Here is a 20,131-nt window from a genome sequence, read left to right on the forward strand (position 1 = left end):
AAAAGATGTAGATTTAAAAATTACTAATAGATAAGTCATATCTTAGTTGTAAAATCAATGCAAAAAAGTATTAACCCCCATGAAAATAAGTCTAGTAAAATAAAATTGGAAAATTAGCATAAAAGGAAATATATTTTAATTACATTATATAGAAAACTGACCAAGAGAATTAAAGTCCCTTAATGACATTTATTCCAGAAAATACTTCCTGGATGAAGATTCATCATTGTGAATATAATTCGGATTGAAGCACTAAGTAAGGCGTAACCCAGTGCTCAGGATCAAAAAATGGCAAGGATGAAAGATGCTGTGTGCATTAGAGTAGCACCCAAGAGGGAGTGACCCCTCTACCCCTGGGAGCTGGGTGAGGCTTCACAAAGGAGGCAGCATTTAGGCTGGGCCTAAGCAATGAAGGTGTGTTATTCAGGTGGGAAGAGGAGGACAGGTGTTCCAGAGAGTTGAGGTGACACGTGCAAAGTGACAGCTGAGAAAGTACATGACTATGGCTGAACTCTAAGGCTGGGAACTGGGGATCTGTAACATGGGGCTAAAACAGAGGGCCAATGACAGACAAGGTAGAGCCATCAGATGGAGAAAAAGAGTGGTCATTGGCAATCCAGCGGGTGGCCTTCGGTGGGCTCTTTGCTCATCCTGGCTTGTCCAACATTTTCATCAGTGACTTAAGTAAAAGGAAAAAGTGAACTTATGGTGGATGACCTATTACTGGGAGAGTCCAGACAGACATTTCCTTGGTTACTAACATTGGCCTTTCTAGGTCTGAAATGTCTAAGAGTTGGTGTAGTGACATCAACTCTTGGGCAACAAAAGAAGATTATTATTTCATAAAGCAGATACATGCTCTACAGTTGGTAGCAGTATTAGGCCACAAGTCTGGAAGATGATGATAATATTATTAATCATAACAATAATGAGAGGAGGAACTTCCATTTATTGGATGCTATTGACCCATCACTTTGTTTATATTATCTCGTTAATTTTTATGTAAGTCCCGTGAGGTCCGTGTTGTTATCCCCATTTTGTAAGTTAGGAAGCTGGAAGTAATAGGATAAAATACCTCCCCAAATCACTCAAGATCTTAAGAACCAGCCTGAGTGGTTTCAAGGTTCATACCTTATCACTGTGTCACGATGCTCATCCACCTCTGCCTTCAGGGTTTAAAATTGTCCATGGCATAAAGTTTAATTTCAGGGGCTAACCTGGGTCAGCATCACTTTGGAAAATGACCACAGTACCGTTTCAGTGCTTGAGGATTCAGCCCAAATCCCTCATGGGAGATGGGGCCTCGTTCAGACAGTACCACGCAATGTCTTCACCTGAGGTCGCAGGAGACATCAAAACTGGAGGGGGTGACAGAGACAAGAGCTGAGCTGAAAGCCAGAGTCCAGAGTGTCAGAAAGGAGGTAGATTGAGGAACTGCCAAATGAGAAGAGCTGGTAACAGGAGGTCAGAAACCTCCTGTTCAGGGAGCCAGAGACACGCAGGAGGAAGAGAAAGCAAAGTAGGGGATATAGCAACTACCCAGAACAGGCATCGCCATTATTTGAAACTTTTACAAAATATATCTAGGGTTAAAGGGCTAGAGACTTTGCTATAATTACTAGTGAAAGAGGCCCAAGCAAGTGTACGTGTGCTTGTCAAGCCTGCTGGATACTGAAGCACCCGAGGGACCACACGGTTCTCCCCAGAGGCCTTGGGCTTAGAAGGCTGAGTAAGCTCATTGCTGGCACCCAAGGCTGGGTGAGAACAAGGACGCTAATTAAAAACACTGCATACCACGATTTTAGGTACATCAACTAGTCTCTGCCAGCACAGTGACAGAGACGTGAAAAGGAAGAGAAGGGGTGTGGGCACCAGCGTTCTCGCTCCACTGGAAAGGTCTCAGGAGACCACCGAAAGCAGCATCTGATAGAAAGCCTACAAGCAGATTCTCTGACCCACCCCCTGTCCCTGGAGACAGAGAAAATTAAACACCTTAAATTGGATTTTAGTCTCTGTTGCTTCTAAATGTTATGGTTGGTCCAAGCCAGCTGGAGCTAGAGTTCAGAATAACCCGCGAGCTTAGAACCACACGTCCTTCTGGGGGAGGGGGGGGAGGGCCTGGCGTGGAGGGTGTCGTGGGCTGCCACTGTTTTGTATCACTCTTTCGTGAACTGGGATCTGCCGTGGCATTGTCCTTCAGCTGCTGTCATGGGGTAAATAAAGCCTACAGGAGGCTGCAAGCTGTACAATGGAGTAACTATTCATCTATGCCGTCTTCTGAGGCCAAGGATTTCAAGACACGAGGCACAGGTTTCAAGGTTGCGGGCTTTTGTTCTTCCTAAGGGCATTTTCCCGGTGACTCAGAGCTTTAGCTAAGGCATTGTCCATGTGTTCCCTCAGCGCTGTGTTAGATGCTAATAGTGGTCTGAGTGCTCATTGGAGGTCAAGATGTAGCCTTTCCTGGTCCTTATAAATGAGTTATTAAAGTTTAACAAAGATGGCATTGAGATTTCAAGCCCAGATGATGAGAGATTTGGGGGTACCATTGACTAAGAAAAGGGTCTTTGGTGTAGACAGTTGGTTTGTGGGGAAAAATGGGGCAAGTTTGATATTAGAAATAACAATGGAAATAACCAGAAAGCGTGCATTATTCGTCCATCTATTTATTTACACAGTGAACATTTATTATGCTGCTTGTGTTCTGCACCTGGCATTAGGGGAGAAATGTAATACCCAGATCTTGACTTCAGCAAGAAGCCAGAACTAAAGGTAAAGAGAAGATTTGGAGGTGAGACAGGGGATCAGGTGCCCTCTGTGTGCCCACTGAAGGTAAGAGGATGGAGGAGCCCAGAGAGGATGAAAGTCTGAACTAGAAAGAGATTTTAGAATTGAGCATGGGCATAGGAAATGGGGCAGGTGGCAGCGTGGTGCCCATAGTTACAGAGAAGAATTGACTAGAAAGATAAGAGCTGGGTTGGTGGAAAATCACAGATGTCATGGGAAGCATTTCAGGATTGCACTAGTCATGGTAAGATGACCACTGATGATAATAGCTACCATTTATTGATTGTTTACTTTGTGCTTGGTGCTTTTATTTATTTAATACTAGACAGTGTGCTGAGCGCTGGGCATACAGTGATGAACAGGATTGTCTACGTTGTACCCTCTTAGAGCTTACATCCTGGTGAGTTTTATCCTGTATGTCATTTCGTCCTGAGAACCACAAGAGGCTAGAATTATTATCCTCATTTTACAGTCGAGAAGACTGAGGCTCAGAGAGGTTGAGTCAGTTGCCCAGGTCCCACATAGAAAGAGTTCGGTGGAGCTGGGATTTGGACACGGTTCTGTCTGATGCCTAAGCCTCTAAAACCCTGTACTGTGAGAATATGAGTGGAGAAAGGGCATCCAGATGCAAGTGGAAGAAGCTTTTGAGGGGACAGTTGGGGTCAAGGGGTGGTGAAAGAATACAGATTTCAAAGGAGGGATTGAGGGGGCAAGGAGTTTAGAGATTTTATTTGACCAAGAATGGAGGGAGAGGGATTCCTTGAAAACTGCTTGCAGGCACAGGCCAAGTGCAAGGGCCTTGGGAAAATATGGACTTGACCTTGAGAGAGGAGTTGACATTGTCCTTCTAGGTGGTCAGCTGTAGCCAGCCCTGCTCTGTTGGAATGTGTGCCACTAGGCGTGGCCTCCTGGGACCGTGGGGCCTGAAATTCCCAGGGCCCTTGAGGTCTGAGCATCCTGGGGCCTACGAAGCCTAAACCTCCGGGATCGGGGTCTTCTCTGCTTGCGATCTCCATATGGGAGGGGAGCTTAGCGCCCCAAGCAGCCCAGAGCCAATTATTCTGCCATGCTGGGTAGCCAGAAGGTGTCTGAAAACATTGAGAGGAAGGCTCTTTGCCATAGCACATTATCTTTCGCTCACCCGCCACGGAGTGACTCTGCAATTACAAACCAGCCGCCGAGCAGACACAGCTTAACAGTACGTTGTAAAAGTTTTAGGTTAGTAAAGATAAGTGCAAAATGAATCCCTAAAGAACAAAGCAATTAAAAAAGTACATAATGAAGCAATTACCTAGAAGTGGTGGGGAGCAGAAGGAGAGGACCCATGGACAATTTTATTCTGGAAGGGTCTTCACACTTACATTTCTTTAATTGTGTTCAATGAGAGAGCCGTAGCAAAGTAAGATTAATAAGCTGCACAGAAGAGGTAACAGTTGATAAAGGGGTTTGAGAGCCAAGCTGAAGAAAATTTTACCTTGTTAAAAAGTTGGGACCAAGGTGGAAAATAGCTATAAAGGCCATTATTGGGACCATTAATGAAATTTGATTATAGGCTGTGGATTAGATAATAGTAATGTCTCAATGTATAATTTCCTGATTTGGGGAAAAAAGCAAAAGCAAAAGCGTAAAAAACCTGGGAGCCAGCAATGGATGTTAAAGCTCCAGAGGGTCAGTTTCTCTCTCCTTTTCTTATTCTTTTTTTGTTTTGTATTTTGTCTTTCTTCAATTGAGTCTGCCTGCTGCTTTGTATTGTGCCCTTGGAAGGTAACTTCTTTGCCACCATTACATCGTGTTTCCAATTTTCCAGGAAGGGACCACCAGGCAAGGCCAGAATCAGCTCCTCAGAATGACTGATAGAAACTGAGCAGGGACTGCCCCCCACTTCCTCCTCCCCCCTCCTCCTCTCCTTCCTCCTCCCCTTCCTCTCCCTCCCCTCCCCCTCCCCCCTCTTCCTCCTCTCCCTCCTCCTCCCCTTCCTCTTCCTCCTCCTCCCCTTCCTCCTCCCCTTCCTCCTCCCCTTCCTCTCCCCCTCCTCCTCCCCTTCCTCTCCCCCTCCTCTTCTTCCTCCTCCCCCTCCTCCTCTTCTTCCTCCTCCCCCTCCTCCTCTTCTTCCTCCTCCCCTTCCTCCTCCCCTCCTCCTCCCCTCCTCCTCTTCTTCCTCCTCCCCCTCCTCCTCCCCCTCCTCCTCTTCTTCCTCCTCCCCCTCCTCCCCCTCCTCCTCTTCAGCATCAGCATCTCTACCAGCATGATCACCATCCAAACAGTGTTGTGGTTTTCTTTTGAAAAATCCTCATACTCACTAATCTGAACTTGCAGAAGGGGAATTAAGAGACATCTACTCCCATTGCAAATGCTCTTCACTTTGTAAAGCGATGCAAGGGGCAAGATCCTGATGAGTAAAATTTCCCAGTGCTTACCAATGATGGTTTACAGAAATTATCCCTACACACAAGTTTTTCCATCAAGCGGGCTTACCTGCCCATAAAGTCAGCCCTGAGGATAGAGAGTTACCCCCAGTAACACCCCCAGGAGACATTTACTCCCCGAGGTCCTGTCTCTCTCTGTGTCTGGGCTGTCTCTCTAGTTTTGGATAGTCTAAGGAACGGGACCTCTTTCCTTGCTTAGTGCTGGCCACACTCAATGCAGTGTGTCTGGCTTTATTCATTATGCCTACTTCAAATGCTGCTCATCAGTGAGTGAGGGTCTTGATGGCATGTGTCATTTTCACTGCCTTAGAACTGGTAGTCCTATAAAGAAATCATGGCGTAGGGGAGAGAAAATATTAGTAATACTATGATTTCAAGACAGATGCTTATCTTGGGTTTCAATGTTTCTAAAATCAGGTTGTGCCTGAAAAATTTGGCATATATAGATAAATAATAAACATATAAATAAATTACAATTTATTATCCTAATCAGAACACTTTTGAGAGTAAAAGAGGATACCACTAACTGTTACACTGGACCAGCAGGCATGAACCAATGTTGTCATGGGCAAACCAGGACATATCACTTAACTTATAATTTTATGTGTACGTTTAATGCATTTTCATTCATTTGACGTTGTTTGGTAGGCGCCTGCCATAGGTGACATTGGGCATACAGTGTTTAACATTGATCACGTAATGCTTAAAATTACATGCTTAATATTTGGCATACAATGTTTAAAAAGTAAACACAGCCCCTTCCCTCTTGGAGCTGATGGTATAATGGGACAGACAGCTGATAAAAGGGAACAAAGAATAGATGTATAGTTACAAATTGTAATGAGTGCTGTATTAGTTAATTCCGGCCGCCATAACAAAATACCATAGACTGGATGGCTTAAACAACAGAAGTTTATTTTCTCACAGTTCTGAAGGCTGAAAGTCTGAGATCAGGGAACAAGCATGGTCAGATTCTGGTGAGAGCTCTCTTCCTGGCTTCCAGACAACCACCATCCTGTTGTGCCCTACATGGTAGAGAGAGAGCTCTACGGTCCCTTCCTCTTCTTATAAGGACACCAGTTGTGTCTGGTCAGGATTCAGCCCTTACAACCTTATTTGACCTTCATCACATCCTTAAAGGCTCTATCTCCAATACAGTCACATGGTGGGGGGCTGGTGATAAGGATTCAACATACGAATTTTCAGGGTCGGAGGGACACAATGAAAAACACAGAGTGTAAGTTCCAAAAAGTCATGGGCTTTGTAGGTTTCGTTCAGTGACAAAATTCCCATCTCATATTACAGCCCCCAGCACAAAGGAAGGAAATAATAAATGATGGTTGAATTGAATTAAAGCGGAGAAGGGACATGGTCTGATTTATAATTTTAGAAGATGGACTGGACAGCAACAAAGGTTGAAGCAAAAATACTTGTTAGAAGCCTATTGATGGGGGAGGGAGGGGCCACGGGCTCATGGCTGTGTGTGCCCTGCCGTCTGTCCCTCACTCGCCGCCGACTGCCTGTCTCGTCGCCCGCAAGCCGTGCCGCCGCCCCACAGAAATGCTTCGATTACCCGCAGTCCTTCACCAGATGAGGCCAGCGTCCAGGGCACTGGCTCCTCATCTCACTCGGGCTTATGCCAAAGATGTAAAATTTGGTGCGGATGCCCGAGCCTTAATGCTTCAAGGGGTAGACCTTTTAGCTGATGCTGTAGCCGTTACTATGGGGCCAAAGGGAAGGACAGTGGTTATTGAACAGAGTTGGGGAAGTCCCAAAGTGACAAAAGATGCTGTGACTGTTGCAACGTCCATTGACTTAAAAGATAAATATAAAAATATTGGCGCTAAACTTGTTCAAGATGTTGCCAATAACACAAACGAAGAGGCTGGGGATGGCACCACCACTGCTACTGTACTGGCACGCTCTATCGCCAAGGAAGGCTTTGAGAAGATTAGCAAAGGTGCTAATCCAGTAGAAATCAGGAGAGGTGTGATGTTAGCTGTTGATGCTGTAATTGCTGAACTTAAGAAGCAGTCTAGGGGCTTCCCTGGTGGCGCAGTGGTTGAGAATCTGCCTGCCAATGCAGGGGACATGGGTTCGAGCCCTGGTCTGGGAAGATCCCACATGCCGCGGAACAACTAGGCCCATGAGCCACAATTACTGAGCCTGCGCGTCTGGAGCCTGTGCTCCGCAACAAGAGAGGCCGCGATAGTGAGAGGCCCACACACCACGATGAAGAGTGGCCCCCACTTGCCATAACTAGAGAAAGCCCTCGCACAGAAACGAAGACCCAACACAGCCATAAATAAATAAGTAAATAATTAAGAATAAAAAAAAGAAGAAGCAGTCTAAACCTGTGGCAACCCCAGAAGAGATCGCCCAGGTTACTACGATTTCTGCAAATGGAGACAAAGAAATTGGCAACATCATTTCTGATGCGATGAAAAAGGTTGGAAGAAAGGGCGTTAATCACAGTAAAGGATGGAAAAACACTGAATGACGAATTAGAAATTATTGAAGGCATGAAGTTTGATAGAGGGTATATCTCTGCATACTTTATTAATACATCAAAAGGTCAGAAATGTGAATTCCAAGATGCCTGTGTTCTGTTGAGTGAAAAGAAAATTTCTGGTGTCCAGTCCATTGTTCCTGCTCTTGGAATTGCCAACGCTCACCGTAAGCCCTTGGTCATAATTGCTGAAGATGTGGATGGAGAAACTCTAAGTACACTCGTTTTGAATAGGCTGAAAGTTGGTCTTCAGGTTGTAGCAGTCAAAGCTCCAGGTTTTGGTGACAACAGAAAGAACCAGCTTAAAGACAGGGCTATTGCTACTGGTGGTACAGTATTTGGAGAAGAAGGGCTAACTCTAAATCTTGAAGATGTTCAGCCTCATGACTTAGGAAAAGTTGGAGAGATCATTGTGACCAAAGATGATGCCATGCTCTTGAAAGGAAAAGGTGACAAGGCTCAAATTGAAAAGCGTATTCAAGAAATCATCGAGCAGTTAGATATTACAGCTAGTGAATATGAAAAGGAAAAACTGAATGAACGTCTGGCAAAACTCTCAGATGGTGTTGCTGTGCTAAAGGTTGGTGGGACAAGTGACGTTGAAGTGAATGAAAAGAAAGACAGAGTTACAGATGCCCTTAATGCTATGTGAGCTGCTGTTGAAGACGGCATTGTTTTGGGAGGGGGCTCTGCCCTGCTTCAGTGCCTTCCAGCCTTGGATTCAAAACTCCAGCTAACGAAGATCAAAAAATTAGTACAGACATTATTTTAAAAACACTCAAAATTCCTGCAATGACCATTGCTAAGAATGCAGGTGTTGAAGTTGAGAAAATTTTGCAGAGTTCTTCAGAAGTTGGTTATGACGCTATGCTTGGAGATTTTGTGAATATGGTGGAAAAAGGAATCATTGATCCAACTAAAGTTGTAAGAAGTGCATTACTGGATGCTGCTGGAGTGGCCTCTCTGTTAACTACAGCAGAAGGTGTAGTCACAGAAATTCCTAAAGAAGAGAAGGATCCTGGAATGGGCAGAATGGGTGGAATGGGAGGTGGTATGGGAGGTGGCATGTCCTAATTCCTAGAATAGTGCTTTACCATCATTAATGAGCTGTGAGAGGAAGCTCAAGGCAGCGTTCCTCACCAATAACTTTGAGAGGTCAGTTGAAGGAGATGACTGAAGAAAAGGCTGGCTGATGTTTAAGAAAATCACTATAACCATCAGTTACTGGTTTCAGTTGACAACATAGAATGGTTTACTGCTGTCATTGTCCATGCCTACAGATAATTTATTTTGTATTTTTGAATAAGGACATTTGTACATTCCTGGTTAGAAAAAAAAAAAAAAAAAGGCTATTGATAGAGTTGTCCACACAAAAATAATTGGACCAGAATGTTGTCTGTGCATATTGAGAGATGTGATTAAATTTAAGCTATATTTAGGAGGTAGAACTGACTGTATTTGCTGATGCATTACTGGATAATTATGGATGAGTTACATAATTATTTATGTAGGTTTCAGGCGTGGGCTATTAGATGGATGAGGGGAAGACGAAGGGACAGCTGGGGAGGCAGGGAAGGAAAGCAAGAACTTGGTTTTGGACAAGGTAAGCTTGCGATGCCTGAGAGATACACATGTGGAGGAGACAGACATGTAGGCAGGTGGATATATAAATCTCGAGCTCAGCAGAATGTGGTGTTTCCTCCTGCCCTGAAAAGTTCTTATTACAGCGGTGGTGAATCTTATCATCAGTGGAATCTTACACTGATAATAGTTATACCTCACACTTAGTGGGCTCTAAACTTGGGCTAGGTGTTGAAATTCTCTCATTTGATCCTCACAACTACTTTTGCAGCGTGTCATTTTTGTCTCCATTTCACAGACAAGAAAACTGAATATTAGTAAGTGAAATGAAATGTCTGAAGTCACGGATCCAGCAAATGGAAACTGTAGGATTTGACAGCAAGACTGTTTAACCCCTGTTCTCTGACCAAAATGTCCTCCTGTCTCTCAAGAGGCAGAGGTCTTGGAAACATTTCCTACTGTGCTTCTATATTATCATGTGACCTTGAACCTCAGGTGGGAAATGAAAGGTAATCTGTTAGGTCCCCTGCAGTTCTGCTATACTGCAATGCTGATCTCTTTTGTAAATCCCATTTTTAAAGTGAGTTTGCTGTAGGTACCTATCAGAGATGAAACCCAAGCTGACAATTCATTTTGATGTATATGAAAAGGGCAAATCTCTTTAAGTGAAGACCCAGCACACTACCTTTCTTAATCTGAATTCCAGTGGAGTAAGAAGAAAACTCTTCAGAACAAATACTTCTGAGTGAGAAAATGTTCAGCATCTCAGATTCATTTTATCATCTGAATGATAACCTCGAGGGTTCCTCTGAGCCAAATGTGGGTGTGATGCTTGGGCCAGACACACAGCTTTTCCTCTAATGTTTGCACCCAGGGTCTGCCAAACTTCCCCACCTACGCTGTCCCAGTGACACATGGGTCACCTGTCATCTGGCTCCACCGTGCTGGGAGGTGACAGATTGTATTATACTTTCCTCTAGTGATTCTGATTGCCCTGCATTTCAGAAAGGACCCTCCTAACTTATCCTCCTGGCTTATCCTTTGGACCAGTGTCACCCTTTTGGTGTGTGTGTGGGAGGGGCATCTGGTATGGACAGTCAATTTGAATTTGATTGGAACATGCTAACGAGCCATTCATTTGGGGAGTAGGGGTTGTTTCTGATTAGATTAAGCTTCTGAGAGAGGAAAGAAGCAGCCGCTGATTGAAGACATAAAAAAGGAACCACATTAAATGAGTCAGTGGTTCATCTTCATATAGCAAAGTATAAATTAAACATAGTCCTGGGGATCAGCTCTGAATAGCAGCTGGGTAGAGCGAGCTTTTCTGAATACATCCACAGGAGAAGGCGCTCACAGCAATTCAGAGGGGCTTAACCCACCAGAGAGGGCTCTGAGAACTCCTGAGTAAATGGATGGGCTGAGTTATCTGATAAAAATGACTCTCACACTAGGGACGAGAAGGGTTTTATTTGGATTTCAGAAAATTGTTCCCTGAGTCCCTGTGACATTCAAGCTCATTATTATTCTCTAACAGCATCAGTGATGGTAATGGGGCCAGAGATCTTAGTTCAAAACAAAAGATGCAATTAGAGTAGAGAGCACACGTGTCAATGGGACCCTGATTTGGAACGTGGCCAATACTTCTGTCTCAGAGCTTGGGGCTTCTGTAGTTTTGGTTCTATAGAAACGCCTGGGCTGGAACTAGCCTTCTCAGCTTCATGCAGGGGGAAGCTGTGAGGGTCAGCCCTGCTAGACTGTGTCACCTGACCAGGGCTGGCCGTGTGGCTGCAGCCCCGCCTCCCCTGGCTCACACTAGGATCTGTGGAGCTGCCATGGGGCTGCTACCTGTGGCTGTCGGAGGAACCCTGAGTCATGCATGGTCTCCAAGCCCCTGGCTTCTCCCCTTCCAGCCTGCTGGCTTCTCGCTTGCTTTTCTTACTGCTGTTCTGGTTCTGAACTGGAACCAGACTCCCCCCTACAGCCTGTTTTGCAGGAGTCCTAATACCTGCCTACCCCTGGCGGCTCCCTCTCTCCCCCCTGGGGACTAAATCTCCTCTCTGTATCTTCAGTCCCTAGTGGGGACCTGCTCTGAATGGACTCATCATCTGGACCTGGACAATCTCTCCCCATGCCTGGAAACTTCTGCTGCAAAGTCTCACCCAATAGATTGAACCCCTGGTTATCCATGCTGCAGGGCCCAAGCCTCTCTGGTCACTTTGCCTCTCCACATGCTGGCAGCTTGTATGAATCAGGGAAATGATCACAGTCTTCAACAGCAGCCCCCAAACCCCAAAGGCTGAACCCAGGACAAGTTTATTTCTCACTTCACAGTCCTCTAAATGTTGGGGGGCTCTCCTGGGCAGCTCTTATCCAAGTGGTAACTTAGGACTCAGGTTGCTTTTCTTGGGGGTTCCCCGTCTTTGAACTTCAAGGTCATCTTGGCGTAAACATCCAGCGGATTGGGAGGAGAAGCGGTAGAAGTGTTCATGGGTTTCCCACACTGGATACTTACCCACCTGGGCCTGAAAGTGACAGCTGTAATTTCCTCTCTTATTTCATTGGCCTGAGCTGCTCACACAATCCCTCCCGACTTCAAAGGAGGCTGGGAGATGTAGAGGAGCACAGATATTCGTAAGCAATAGGAGTCAGACACATTCTTGGAGACCACCCTTCTCCTGGCTCCACTTCCCCAACCCCAGGTAGGACCAGGCCTGTCTTCTTCCTTTTCTTCCATTCTGTCTTGAGTCCACCCCAGACTGCATTTGGACAATAGTAATCAGGGCTGTTGGCTGCTATGAGTTTTAAGGTAACCATGTATAAGTTCACCTTGTTTGGAACCACTGAAAGAGGGCGTCTAATCTCAGTGACCACATGTTTGCTAAGCGATCCTCCTGGAATTTCCCATAAGGAAATGAACTTTCATGGTCCCAATCTTTAGAGTCAGAGCATTAGGGTCCAAGGAAAGCTGGGGCCCCTGTCTGTGATGGGCTGGTTTGCTGAGCTTGGCACCATGGCTGCCCTTGGGTTTCCTATAGGTAAACAGCTATTTCAGCAAATCTCAAGTCCCTGCAAAACAGCCTTTTAACTTTTTCTTCATGAAAAGTTTGCAGACATTCCAGCCCAGCTGGTCTCTTCTTGGATTCCTGCCAGATGAATCCTCCTGCTGCCTTCTGATAGTTAGGAAGGATCCCTTTCAAACAGGGAAACTGCTTCAAGGGCTTCTTACAGCTGACCCAAAATCAGACCCCTTCAGGGACACCTTCCAAGAAAAAGCATCATTTTTTTTTTTTCCCCCGAGCAGCAATTCTGTCCAAAAGACCTTTTGGCAGTGTTTTATTGTAAGAATAGGGCTTGGGAAACTGGATCCCCAGGGAGTGTTTTTCTTTGGAGTCTGATGGAAGAATAAGCATTGTCAGACTTTAAAAAATGTTTCCTTACACTTGAAAATAATGAAATATCTGCCTTTGGAAAGCTGGGAGAGCACCAAGGAAAGTGCACAGGGGATGACTCAGAACTAAGGCTCAACTCTCAATCCTTCATTCATGCAATTTATCGAGTATCTATCATGTGCCAGGCCTATTTAGGCTCTTGAGATTCCTTAAGGAGAGCAAGGTGGCCATGGGTCTTCTCTCACAGGCTGGTGTTTTGGGCCCATAAATAGGAAAAAAGCTCCATCTCACTGGTACTCAGGGAAATGCAAATTAAAACTACAGTGAGAGTGAATTTCACACCCATCTATGAACGATGCCAAATGTTGGCAAGATTGTAAAGCAAAATGAGTGCTCATCTGTTCTGGTGGGACTGGAACATGGGATTCTCACTTTGGAAGAGTTTCACTCTCCCTGGGAGAGTTGAATGTGTGTTATAACCTATGGCTCAGAAATTCCACTATGTGTAGATACACAGACAGGTGCTCTCTCTTGGGTGCCAGGAGACACGTATAAGAATACTCGAAGGACCACTATTCATAATCCTGAAAACAACCAGACTGTGGACCACCAGGAGAATGCATAAATAAATGTGTGTACATTTATACAATGGAACACAATGGTGATGAAAATAAATGAAGCAAGAAGCAAGTTGAAGAATGCAGACAATATACTTCCACTTATACAGCATTTAAAACCAGGTAAAACTAAGTACGTAGTCGAGCTTGATGGCAAGGAAATTATTAACAAGATTCAGGATAATGGGTTACCTTTGTGGGTAAGGAGGAGTACACAGAGATTTCTAAGTTGCTGCCAGTAGTGTTTCTTAAGTGGGCGGTAGGTAAACAGTTGTCCCTTGTGTTATGTGTCTTTAAACTGTACATATACAATGTACACAGGCACACAGCTGGAGGAGGTATATAGGTGACATGGGAATGCAGAGCAGAGGCATTTAACCAAATTCAGGGCAGACAGGGAAAGTAGGTAGGAATTAGCCAGGCAAATAAATATATGTGATAGTGGGAAGAGGCTGACAGCCTCTGGCTTTTGACTTAGCTTTGTCCAGGTTTGACCTCTCTTTCCTTCTCATTCCCATGCACGGCTGCTACTAGAGTGAGACGCATGCGGTGTCTAGGTGATGCCCTAGTCAGTGTCTTTGTTTGCCTGCATTTCTGACCCTACAACCACTCTGCAAACACGTTGCTGGTCTTCTGCCAGCCATTCTCAGGCCTCAGCCTCCATCTTCCTCGTCTTCCTCCCGCCAGCCTGCCTGGGTTGGCTTTCGACTCTTATCTCAGCATTTCACAGCCAAGTTAGGCGAGACAGCTACACATAAAAAGGTAATTAACAACATGAGCCAAGAAATAAGGACCACTTGAGTGGTGCAAATCGTGATTCAGGACTTTGGAGGAACAGGGCCAGGCTGGCTTTGGATGGACGGAGAGCAGGAAGGAGGATGTCTGGGCTAAGGGAACAGTGGGAACATTTTGCCAAGAGAGAAGAGCTTATTAAATGTCATAAGGAGATAAAAGCTGGACAGGATTTGGGATCTTATCCTGTGGACTGTGGTTATGAAGTACAAGACTAAGGTGCCACTGCCCCCCAATCACTTACCCTCGGTAGATATTACTAATAAATGGTGGCATGTTTTTCCACTGAGCCCAGACAGAGCCTCAGAATCCTTCTTAACCCAGTGCTTCAGAAGGACATTAATCAGTGAATGGATTTAACATGGGAGTGTTATCTGCTATTCCTACCAAAGACTACAGAGTGATCACCAGACTCTGAGTAGGAGAAATGGTCACACTGTATCCTGATGTCTTGCCTCCAGTGTCTCCCTATTTTATAACTCGCAATTCACAACTCTACCAGTTGTCTCAAATACTGGGTAATATTTGAGGTACTGGCAAGAACACTTAGAACCACAGAATGCAAAAAGTATAAGGTATCTAACATGTCACCGAGTCCAGCTCCTCCATTTGGCAGTTGGGAGAAACTGAGGCTTGGGAAGTAAACAGGTCTATTTATGTAAGTGGCCAACATAGGACATAAACTGTCTTCTGACCCTGACCTTGTACCAGCAGCTCCCAGTCCTGGGAAGGGAAGGGAACCTGATCCTTCCTAAGAACTTACTAGATGCCTATCTTTGCTAGAGGGAGCTTTTCATACAGCATCTCTTTTAAACCTGCCAGTTGCCCCAATAAAAAGGCAACTGACATCCAAGAACAGGTCCAAGTCAAAGGCTAATGTGTGACAGAGGCAGGATTCACACTCTGTCTACCAGCCCTCAAGACCTGCGAGCTTTCTTGTAGTTCCCAGATGGATGCACCAAGTTTTTTCAGAAACAATCACAGGATTAGGGCTCCCTGGGTAGGGCTGTCAGTGAGTGTGACTCGCTCTTCTGTTTACAACAGTTCAGGTTCTCGGTCACGTCTGGGGGCAGCCCAGCAGCTCCTCCGTGGGCGTCTGGAAGCGTTGGCTAGGTGGGGGGCTTTCTCTACAGTGAGTTCATGGTTCCATAAGACGAAACTGCCTGCAGTCGCCCAGGTTCATTTGATAACTTCCCGAGTTTTATAACGGTAATTCAAGCTCTGCAGCCAAAGTAACTCTTCTTGTTTGTAGCAACATGCACTTAAATGTCAGAGCTTTGCTGAAAAACCACTTGGGTTTGAAGGAAGTCATTGTGTTCAGTAAAATCTGGCACATTTTATGTTTATGGCCTTTATTAGAGGAGCCAGCTAAGCGGGTTAAGCGGCCTCTCTATACGGTGAGTGAAAGCCCAGGGCTCTGGGATTGCTGGAATCACTCATTCAGATCACGGTTATTGAACATGTCCTGAGTGCCTGGTGCTGGTATATGCAACGTACTCCTTGTCTTCCTGGAGCTTATACTTTAGCAGGGCAATGGAGGTGGAGGGCAGACATTGAATGAAGAAATACGTAAATAGAAGTATTATGAATAAGCATTATTAAGAAAAAGGGTGGGGTGCTAAAAGTATTCAGAGGGGATCTAATTTAGACTGGGTGGGTGAAAGAAGGTAAGATTTGAGCTGGGTAATGAGTGCGGGATTTATTCCAGAAAGATGGAATAGCAGGTGAAAAGGCACAGAGACAGGAAAAAAATTGGTGTGGTCAAGAAACATGTTGCCCAGTGCCCATCCAGAAGCCACGAGGTCCAGCCTTGGGCTGACGTGCCACCAGGCGTCCCCAGTGCCTGTAAGACTAGCACACGCCTCACTTGTTATGAGCCTGGGTCACAAGCGCGCTAGGTAAAAAGTAAGTCCTACCTTGATAGTGGCTTCCTGTGCCCTGCGACCTCATCTGCCTTCTTGGTTGCTGACCCTTGGTCCTCATTTCTCAGCCACCCCTTTGGTACCCAACCCTTGCCCTTCCTCCTCTTGGCATCTCTGCCCCCTAGAACTTGCAATGCTAAGCCATCATTCTGTCCCACATCTTTGCCCTCCCTCCAGCGGCCCTGCTTCTCTGGCACAATGCCTCCCGTCTATAGCCTCTATCTGGTTTGGGTCTTGCCACATCATGCCAGCTAAGACCTGTGTCCCAGGCCTGGATCCCTTTTACTTCCTCATGCTCCCAAACCCCCATGGAAGCTTCATGATGTCATCTTTCATGAGGTCCAAATGCCAGTGATTTTCTTTCCTATCCTTTTGTCTGCCATCCACGAGAGGGTCTCTGAGATCAGCTGTGGGTAAGACTTCTGAGATTCTCTCTGGAGCAAGCCATTGGTCAGCGGAGCTGCTCGTCGTGTGGGGATCGTGGAGCACAGGCTCCCTCTTGTTTATTTCAGGGTCATCGGGCAGCGTCCAGAAGTGGAGGGGCAAACACGCCAAATACACATCTTCTGCTCCAACCAGAAGCTGCCAGGAACCCAAAGGCTATATCCAAGGCAGATGCTCACAATAGATGCGTTTCTTTTCACAGAAGAGAGGAGAGCGGAGACAACCTGTAGGTGAACAGGTGTTTCCAGTCTCTGGAGAGGAACCTCTCCCTGCTGGGCCAGGCACTCTGGAGAGCAGCACGTCTGTTGTCTGCTGGGCTTCAGCCAGACACGTGACTCCTCTGCAATCATTTGTCCCCTGAAGCTGGCTGTACAGGAGAAGCCAATAGCAGCAATCATAATGGTTATTATAAAATACTCAGTAATAACAAGTGCAGGCTAAGGGCTTGCAATATTCCGAGCATTACGACAGGGGCTTCCAGAGCCCGCAGCTCAGTGTAGCAATCGCTGTAATTTGAGTTTCATAGACGGGATGTTAATTACCCGAGCGTTGCCGCTCAGCCAGCACATGGTGGGGCCAGAATAGACCCAGATGTCCTGATCCCACCTCGACTGCCATGCGTACAGAGCTCACCCGGAGGCAGGCTCAGGGTCAAACACCTACCTGCACTCCATCCCCTTCTTCTACCGGGCGAAATTGAGACTTGGGAGGAGAAATATCCTGCCAAGGGTGACACAGCAGCAGGTGGCAGAGGTAAAAATTGGAATCCACTTCTCGCTGGCTCCAAAGCCGTGCTTTTACAAACCATGTGCTACTCCCACCCAGCCCAGCCACCCCACCTCTGCTGGAAACCCGTGACCTGTTCTAGGCACCATTTAGCACATGTCTAATGGAGAATATGGTGAAGAGCTTGGAGAACATTTTGAAAGAGGGAAGGAGATTAGTAAACCAGCAGGTACCAGAGTGTCATGGTCGGGAAAGACAGGGCTGGGACCACAGAGCAGGACAGGCTCACCTAGTTGAAGGGGATACAGAACTGTGACGCTGAACTGACACCCCAAGGATGTCAGGTGAAGCGGGGCGGGGTGGGTATGCAATTGCATGTGCAGAAATCCAGAGGTGAGAGGAAACCCAGCATGCTGGAGGAAGTAAAAACTGTCAGCATGACTGCAGCACGGAGTATGTTGGGAAGCAAGCACGAGGCTGGAGGGGTGGGCAGGGACCAGGCCCCTGGAGCCTCAGGGGCTGTGCGGGGGAGGGCGCCGTGCAGGCGGGACGGGATCCAATGTACACCTTCAAAAGATCACTCTGGCTGCTGGGTGGAGAAGAGACTGGAGGAGGAAGGCAGGAGGGAGGGCAGTTGTTTGGAGGCTGTTGCAGAGTCCAGATGGGACGTGGCAGCGGTCTGGATGAGGGCGGTGGCTACAGGATGGGGAAAGGGGAGTGGCTTCAAGAGGTCAGCAGTGAATTCACAGGGCTCCTTTCACTGTGCAGCTAAGGGCAGAATGGGAGGTGCTGCCACCACCCTTCTGATTAGAACCGCGGCAGATGCTCCCACTCTTAAGATGAAATGGCGACTGACTCTTTGAGAGACAGGTCTTGGAATAAAAGAGCTTTGTTCCAAATCATGTACTGTGTTGGGTCGCTGAAATATGTCAATTAGTAGCCTCCATTCCAGTAGCACAAAGAATAATTACCCTGACTCCGTGTGTTATCAGTAACATATTCACAGTATTCACAGGCTTTCCTTGCAAATCTGAGCAAAGTGAATTGGAAATCAGCACAGTCCCCAGAATATACAGGTCATGGACATAAAGGTACACACCCCAGAGCCTTCCATGGCTTCCTTTCCTGGTCCTCAGAACCACCCCTGGGTGTGGAAACTTCCTTCAAACCATGGTCACCTGGGGAAGCACTGGCACTTTCTTGAGCTTCGGTCAGGCTCAGACTCATCCTTTTGCCTTCATACCAGCAGTGTGGTCTTGGGCAAGGGACAGCCTTGGTCTCAGTTTCCTCATTTGGCATTGGAGACAATAACCACTACCTCACAGGGTTATTCTGAAGATTCTGCTGTGTATCATTTGTTCAGTAATAGCTGAGGCTGAGTGATCGCTAATTATGTGCCAGGCATCTTTCTAAGCACTTTGTATATGAACACTTTAATCTCCTCAGCAACCTCTTGAGATGGGAACTGTTGGGATCCCCATCGGAGATGAGGAAACTGAGGCACACTGAGATCAAGTAAATAACCCAAGGTCACACAGCTACTATGTGTGATTTGTGCCGGTGCCTGGCACATAGTGGACGCTCAGTGGGGATGCTTGTTTCCTTTCCATTGGCCCTAAATATTAATAATATACTAAATGCAAGACAAGCTTAGTCCGTCTATTGCCTTCCAACTTCCAACAGGACCAACTGGTGTGAAATAGCCTGGTGGAAGAGAAGACATTCTCTTCCTAACTAGCACGGGAGGGAGGGGAATTAAGCTAAATTTGAAGCTGACCTTACCTTGGAGGAAGACCTACGGTTGTCGATGAGTACACATTATAAGCACAAATATCATCCGCCAAATTGTCCAGTTGACAATACCTAATAAGTGACCACCGCTGTCCACCAAGAGATCTTGATTGCTTTCCGCCAAAAGCCTCACTCATCCTCTCTGACCAGGTATTTCAGATTCATCCCACTTTACTAAGCACCAACCATCTACTGATATTGTCTGGTTAGGCATCAATCATTTATATATTTATTCAACAAGTACTTACAAAGTAGCTATATGTACCAGGCCTTGTGTTCTGTGCTGGAGATGAGAAACGAATGAGATATGGGTTCTGCCCTCCAGCAACACAGAGTGAGGGGGAGGCTGACCTATTAGCAGGTAAGTTGTGGTATCAAGAGCTTTGAGGGCCAGAGGAGGAAGCTCTGCCCCAAGAATTAAACAAAGACCCCACAATAGTGTGGCTGGGTGGCCAAGCTCTTGAGAGATGATATTTTTTTCAGCTGGAGAAGGAGTAGGGAAGGCATTCCAAAATTACAAATAGAATGGGCAAAGGCCTAAAGACGCAAAAGGATGTGCACATTCCGGAACATTGAACTTCCAGAGTGGCTGGAATGATTGTGGCAAGGGCTCCAAGACACTGTCCCTCGACGCTCAGGTTACAAGGTCATTTTTCTTTATTTTTCAAAATCCAATTGCATCCTGTTCAAGCTCCTACTCACCAAGGTCAGGGAGAAGTTTCATACTATTCCCTTCTTTATAGCTCCCCCTCCCTTGGGTTCTGACAGAACTCAGAGCCCAGGAAAGGTGGAGCCGGAGCAGGGCGCCTGGCTCTCCCTGTGGAGATCACTCATCCGTGTCCAGGCCCAGGTGGTCCATTTTAAGGCGATGTCTCTGTTGGGAGGCTCTGCTGGTCCATCCATGTCAAGCACAGCTGCAGAGACCGTTATCAAGGATTTTGTTAACTTCTCCCCCGGGGCAAGGAGAACCCAGATCGCTGGTCACAAAACGTCTCGTCTCTTCTTTGGGGGAGGGAGGGCGGAAAGACTGGAGAGGGAGGGTGCATTAATTCTTTGCTGGTAAATCCACAGCAACTGGAAACAGGACACAAATTAATGACTCAATAACCTTCCTGTTCTAGGAGTAGAAATAAGGTACAGCTCGCTCCCT

The 20,131-nt window shown here is 46.3% G+C and overlaps 1 protein-coding gene and 1 pseudogene across 4 annotated transcripts in view; both read left to right on the forward strand.

The window, feature by feature from the left end:
* GALNT18 (polypeptide N-acetylgalactosaminyltransferase 18) overlaps positions 1-20,131 on the forward strand; it is a 340,031-nt gene that overhangs the window by 260,964 nt on the left and 58,936 nt on the right. The gene's annotated exons all lie outside the window — the stretch shown is intronic.
* On the forward strand, positions 5,013-20,062 carry LOC309605616 (60 kDa heat shock protein, mitochondrial-like; annotated as a pseudogene). The gene is made up of 2 exons: positions 5,013-7,244; positions 7,558-20,062. The product of its transcript is annotated as a 60 kDa heat shock protein, mitochondrial-like (transcript).

Source organism: Balaenoptera borealis (assembly GCF_965194805.1).
Source record: "Balaenoptera borealis genome assembly, chromosome: 11".
NCBI classification, from domain to species: Eukaryota; Metazoa; Chordata; class Mammalia; order Artiodactyla; family Balaenopteridae; genus Balaenoptera; species Balaenoptera borealis.